Consider the following 7,108-nt stretch of genomic DNA (forward strand, 5'->3'; position numbering starts at 1 on the left):
AAAAGAACTCTGAATAGAGAGTTAAATAGTACGTGAAACTGCTTAGAGGTTAAGCCCGATGAACCTGAATATCCATTATGGAAAATTCATCATTAAAGTTATAATATTTAAATAATATTATAGAAATAGTGTGCATTTTTTCCATATAAGGACATTGTAATCTATTAACATATATAATTTATCATAAAATATGACTTATAGTTTATTCAAATTATTATGCTTGCATTTTAACATAGGATAAATGTCATTAATTTGATAAAGTGTTGATAGATTAATAAGAATACAGTGCGTTAATTTTTCGGAATTATATAATGGCATAATTATCATTGATTTTTGTGTTTATTATATGCACTTGTATGATTAACAATGCGAAAGATTCAGGATACCTTCGGGACCCGTCTTGAAACACGGACCAAGGAGTCTAACATATGTGCAAGTTATTGGGATATAAACCTAATAGCGTAATTAACTTGACTATTAATGGGATTAGTTTTTTAACTATTTTATAGTTAATTAACACAATCCCGGGGCGTTCTATATAGTTATGTATAATAATATTTATATTATTTATGCCTCTAACTGGAACGTACCTTGAGCAGATATGCTGTGACCCGAAAGATGGTGAACTATACTTGATCAGGTTGAAGTCAGGGGAAACCCTGATGGAAGACCGAAACAGTTCTGACGTGCAAATCGATTGTCAGAATTGAGTATAGGGGCGAAAGACCAATCGAACCATCTAGTAGCTGGTTCCTTCCGAAGTTTCCCTCAGGATAGCTGGTGCATTTTAATGTTATATAAAATAATCTTATCTGGTAAAGCGAATGATTAGAGGCCTTAGGGTCGAAACGATCTTAACCTATTCTCAAACTTTAAATGGGTAAGAACCTTAACTTTCTTGATATGAAGTTTAAGGTTATGATATAATGTGCCCAGTGGGCCACTTTTGGTAAGCAGAACTGGCGCTGTGGGATGAACCAAACGTAATGTTACGGTGCCCAAATTAACAACTCATGCAGAAACCATGAAAGGCGTTGGTTGCTTAAAACAGCAGGACGGTGATCATGGAAGTCGAAATCCGCTAAGGAGTGTGTAACAACTCACCTGCCGAAGCAACTAGCCCTTAAAATGGATGGCGCTTAAGTTGTATACCTATACATTACCGCTAAAGTAGATGATTTATATTACTTGTAATATAAATTTTGAAACTTTAGTGAGTAGGAAGGTACAATGGTATGCGTAGAAGTGTTTGGCGTAAGCCTGCATGGAGCTGCTATTGGTACAGATCTTGGTGGTAGTAGCAAATAATCGAATGAGACCTTGGAGGACTGAAGTGGAGAAGGGTTTCGTGTGAACAGTGGTTGATCACGAGTTAGTCGGTCCTAAGTTCAAGGCGAAAGCCGAAAATTTTCAAGTAAAAATAAATATTACAATTATTGTGAAAATTATATACTTGAATAATTTTGAACGAAAGGGAATACGGTTCCAATTCCGTAACCTGTTGAGTATCCGTTTGTTATTAAATATGGGCCTCGTGCTCATCCTGGCAACAGGAACGACCATAAAGAAGCCGTCGAGAGATATCGGAAGAGTTTTCTTTTCTGTTTTATAGTCGTACTACCATGGAAGTCTTTCGCAGAGAGATATGGTAGATGGGCTAGAAGAGCATGACATATACTGTTGTGTCGATATTTTCTCCTCGGACCTTGAAAATTTATGGTGGGGATACGCAAACTTCTCAACAGGCCGTACCAATATCCGCAGCTGGTCTCCAAGGTGAAGAGTCTCTAGTCGATAGAATAATGTAGGTAAGGGAAGTCGGCAAATTAGATCCGTAACTTCGGGATAAGGATTGGCTCTGAAGATTGAGATAGTCGGGCTTGATTGGGAAACAATAATATGGTTTATGTGCTCGTTCTGGGTAAATAGAGTTATAATCATTTATGGTTGTAACTTGTTCCCCGGATAGTTTAGTTACGTATCCAATTGTGGAACTTTCTTGCTAAAATTTTTAAGAATACTAGTTGGGTCAAACCAATTAGTTCTTATTAATTATAACGATTATCAATTAACAATCAATTCAGAACTGGCACGGACTTGGGGAATCCGACTGTCTAATTAAAACAAAGCATTGTGATGGCCCTAGCGGGTGTTGACACAATGTGATTTCTGCCCAGTGCTCTGAATGTCAAAGTGAAGAAATTCAAGTAAGCGCGGGTCAACGGCGGGAGTAACTATGACTCTCTTAAGGAGAATTGGATTTGATCGCGTAGAGTGGGTGCAATTCCGTAACTCGTAAATCATACGATCAAGTCAAGTCGACTCAAAACCTCCTCGTGGTATTCTCTGGGTACTAGCTTTTGCTGGTAGCTGATTTGAGCGGCGGAGGGGTCCCTGGGGTTACCAGCCCCTTGGACCCCTTAAAAACATATTGGTGCAGAAACTAACAACGAGCCTCGGATAATTGATGATATAATAGGAAGAGGAGAGTCCACGGCTACTAGTCTGGATGCTAGCAACCAGTATGAACGAGGTGCAGCGGTTAACCTTTCAGGTCGGGTGCCCTGCACGATATGTGGAATGTCGTTCAACTCCAAGAGGGGTTTGGGCGTCCACATGTCACATCGACACAAAGACGAACTTGATACACAACGTCTTCGTGTTGATAAAAAAGCGAGGTGGTCAGAGGAAGAAACGTTGATGATGGCGAGAAAGGAGGTCGAGCTTGCAGCAAGTGGTATTCGACATCTAAATAAAAAGCTAGCGGAAATTTTTACACACCGCAGTTCCGATGCAATTTCTTCATATCGGAAGAGGGGTGAATATAAGGCAAAACTGGAACAGATAAGAGGGCAATCTGTTCCCACCCCAGAAGCATTAGAGTCGAATACCTCACAGCGCCGCCCTAGTAATAGCGAGCAAAACCGACGAGTATCAACATCATCTTCGGGACCAATCAGACCACACGAACAGACGAACAGCGAAATCCTCAGGGTACTACAGGGCTATGCCCCAGTAGTATGCGATTCCCGGTGGAGAGCCGAGGTCCTGCAAACTATCGTAGATAATGCGCAGGTCTCGGGACAGGAAACCACTCTCCAAAGTTTATCTTGCTATCTCATGGAAATTTTTCCGCCACGGAATGAACCGCACATTCTGACGAGGCCCCGAACGGAGCCTCGAAATATGAGACAGCGTAGAAGGCAGCAGTACGCTAGGGTTCAGCGTAACTGGGATAAACATCCGGGAAGATGCATAAAGTCCCTGCTGGAGGGCGCTGACGAGTCGGTGCAGCCACCCCAGGAAATTATGGAGCCATATTGGAAACAGATAATGACCACGCCTAGCTCAAGCTCCATCGAACACGCCTCGTTCCACATGGAACATTCGTTGGAGAGAGTATGGTCCGCTGTGAACCAGCGCGATCTTAGGGCCCATAAGGTCAAATTATCAGGTTCTCCAGGCCCGGACGGGATTACTCCAAGAACTGCCAGGAGTATCCCCGATGGCATTATGCTACGCATAATGAACTTAATTCTCTGGTGTGGGAGACTTCCGTACTCCATCCGTCTGGCCAGAACCATCTTCATCCCGAAGATGGCGACGGCAAGTCGTCCGCAAGACTATCGTCCTATTTCAGTCCCCTCGGTTTTGGTTAGGCAACTAAATGCCATTTTGGCAGCCCGGTTGATTAGTGCAGTCAACTGGGATTCGCGTCAGCGAGGGTTCCTACCGACCGATGGGTGTGCTGACAATACGACGATTGTTGATTTAGTTCTAAGGGAACATCATAAGCGATTTAAATCGTGCTACATCGGGACCCTCGATGTTAGTAAAGCCTTTGATGCGGTAGCTCACAAAGCGGTCTACAACACATTGGCTTCGTATGGTGCCCCACAAGGACTAATCAACTACATACGGAATTCGTACGAGGGCGGCGGCACAATGCTAACTGGGAACGGGTGGGTTTCAAGGGAGTTCATTCCTGCAAGAGGCGTCAAGCAGGGTGACCCTTTGTCTCCCATACTATTTAATCTGGTCATTGACCGGTTACTTAGGTCCTTACCCAGTGAGATTGGTGCCAAAGTCGGAAACGCTATGACAAATGCGGCTGCGTTCGCAGATGATATAGTCCTTTTTGCGGAAACTCCGATGGGCCTTCAGAAATTGTTGGACACCACAGTTGGCTTTCTCTCCTCTGTGGGCCTCACCCTTAACACTGACAAGTGTTTCACTGTCAGCATAAAGGGGCAAGCCAAGCAAAAGTGTACTGTCGTGGAACGGCGGAGCTTTTTGATTGGGGAGCGCGAGGTTCCTTCACTGAAGCGCACTGACGAGTGGAAGTATTTAGGGATTAAATTCACTGCGGATGGGCGGGTCCGGTACAATCCAGCTGAGGAGTTGCAACCGAAGCTGTTGAGATTGACTCGGGCCCCCCTGAAGCCACAGCAGAAGTTATTTGCCCTTCGGACTGTCCTTATCCCACAACTCTATCACAAGCTGACCCTTGGGAGTGTGACGATAGGCGTTCTGAAGAAATTTGACACATTGGTTCGATATACCGCACGGAAGTGGTTGAGGCTTCCGGTAGACGTACCAACTTCTTTTTTCCATGCCCCCCACAGAAGTGGGGGTCTCGGGTTACCATCGTTGAGATGGATAGCACCGATGCTTCGTTTGAAGCGATTGAGCAGTATAAAATGGCCTCACCTCGAGCAATCCGAGGTAGCCAGCTCTTTCGTGGAAGACGAAATGCGGAGGGCCCGGGATAGGCTTCAGGCTGGAAGTCAAGAGTTGTTAACCCGTCTACAGGTAGATTCGTACTTGGCAAATAGGTTGCACATGTCTGTTGATGGTGGCGGGCTCCGTGAAGCAGAGCGTTTTGCTCCGCAACACGGATGGGTTGTCCAACCCACGCGTTTGCTAACAGGAAGGGAATATACAGAAGGAATCAAACTGCGGATAAATGCCCTACCCTCAAGGTCTCGTACCACGAGGGGAAGGCACGAATTGGGAAGACGGTGCCGTGCAGGATGTGATGCTCCCGAAACAACAAACCACATCTTGCAGCAATGCTATCGTACTCATGGGAGGAGGATAGCTCGGCACGACGGCGTAGTAAATCTAATCAAGCGGGGACTTGAGAGGAAAGGCTGCGTCGTTCATGTTGAACCAAGTCTGCAGGGCGAGACCGGATTGAATAAACCCGACCTGGTAGCTATCCGACAAAATCACATTTATGTGATTGACGCGCAGGTAGTGACCGACGGACATTCTCTCGACCAAGCGCATCAGCGCAAAGTCGAGAAGTACGAGACACCGGACATACGGACAAATTTGCGGAGACTTTTCGGCTCGCAACATGTTGTTGAGTTCCATTCCGCCACTGTGAACTGGAGAGGAATATGGAGCGGTCAGTCGGTAAAACGGCTGATTGCTTCAGACCTCCTCAGCACTAGTGATAGTCATATCATTAGTGTCCGGGTAATCAGTGGTGGTCTCTGGAGTTGGCGACAATTCATGTATCTGTCGGGATACACGCGTGATTGGACTTAGTCATGCATCACGTTCATATTAAAAGCTTGCTGCCGTAGCATAACATCTAAAAACGGCATAAAATTCGCTTAAAAACGAGGCGGTTTTTAGTACGTAGGCGTCTTCTGGGTCGTATGAACCCACAAGATGAATCGTGCATGCACACTCTTATTGGCTAAATAACATCATAACCTGAGTGTGTATCTTTTGAAGATTTTTACGATCCTTAGCGAACAAAAAAAAAAAAAAAAAAAAATAGCCAAATGCCTCGTCATCTAATTAGTGACGCGCATGAATGGATTAACGAGATTCCTTCTGTCCCTATCTACTATCTAGCGAAACCACAGCCAAGGGAACGGGCTTGGAATAATTAGCGGGGAAAGAAGACCCTTTTGAGCTTGACTCTAATCTGGCAGTGTAAGGAGACATAAGAGGTGTAGAATAAGTGGGAGATATTAGACTTCGGTTTGGTATCGACAATGAAATACCACTACTCTTATTGTTTCCTTACTTACTTGATTAAATGGAACGTGTATCATTTCCTAGCCATTATACGGATATATTTATTATATCTTATGGTATTGGGTTTTGATGCAAGCTTCTTGATCAAAGTATCACGAGTTTGTTATATAATCGCAAACAAATTCTTTAATGAGAGATGCATTCATGTATTATCGATTTGAAAATTTGGTATAACTCCAATTACTCAGGTATGATCCAATTCAAGGACATTGCCAGGTAGGGAGTTTGACTGGGGCGGTACATCTCTCAAATAATAACGGAGGTGTCCCAAGGCCAGCTCAGTGCGGACAGAAACCACACATAGAGCAAAAGGGCAAATGCTGACTTGATCTCGGTGTTCAGTACACACAGGGACAGCAAAAGCTCGGCCTATCGATCCTTTTGGTTTAAAGAGTTTTTAACAAGAGGTGTCAGAAAAGTTACCATAGGGATAACTGGCTTGTGGCGGCCAAGCGTTCATAGCGACGTCGCTTTTTGATCCTTCGATGTCGGCTCTTCCTATCATTGTGAAGCAAAATTCACCAAGCGTTGGATTGTTCACCCATGCAAGGGAACGTGAGCTGGGTTTAGACCGTCGTGAGACAGGTTAGTTTTACCCTACTAATGACAAAACGTTGTTGCGACAGCATTCCTGCGTAGTACGAGAGGAACCGCAGGTACGGACCAATGGCACAATACTTGTTCGAGCGAACAGTGGTATGACGCTACGTCCGTTGGATTATGCCTGAACGCCTCTAAGGTCGTATCCGTGCTGGACTGCAATGATAAATAAGGGGCAATTTGCATTGTATGGCTTCTAAACCATTTAAAGTTTATTATTTATATTTTAAACGACAATGGATGTGATGCCAATGTAATTTGTAACATAGTAAATTGGGAGGATCTTTGATCACCTGATGCCATGCTAGTTACATATGAAAACATTATTTAATACAATGACAAAGCCTAGAATCAATTGTAAACGACTTTTGTAACGGGCAAGGTGTTGTAAGTGGTTGAGCAGCTGCCATACTGCGATCCACTGAAGCTTATCCTTTGCTTGATGATTCGA

At 44.1% G+C, this 7,108-nt stretch overlaps 1 pseudogene; it reads left to right on the top strand.

Annotated features, from left to right (window-relative positions):
- Positions 1 to 7,108, top strand: part of LOC138927524 (large subunit ribosomal RNA) — a 7,490-nt pseudogene extending 382 nt beyond the window's left edge.

The sequence above is a fragment of the Drosophila bipectinata genome, unplaced genomic scaffold (genome assembly GCF_030179905.1).
Source record: "Drosophila bipectinata strain 14024-0381.07 unplaced genomic scaffold, DbipHiC1v2 scaffold_30, whole genome shotgun sequence".
Lineage (NCBI taxonomy): Eukaryota > Metazoa > Arthropoda > Insecta > Diptera > Drosophilidae > Drosophila > Drosophila bipectinata.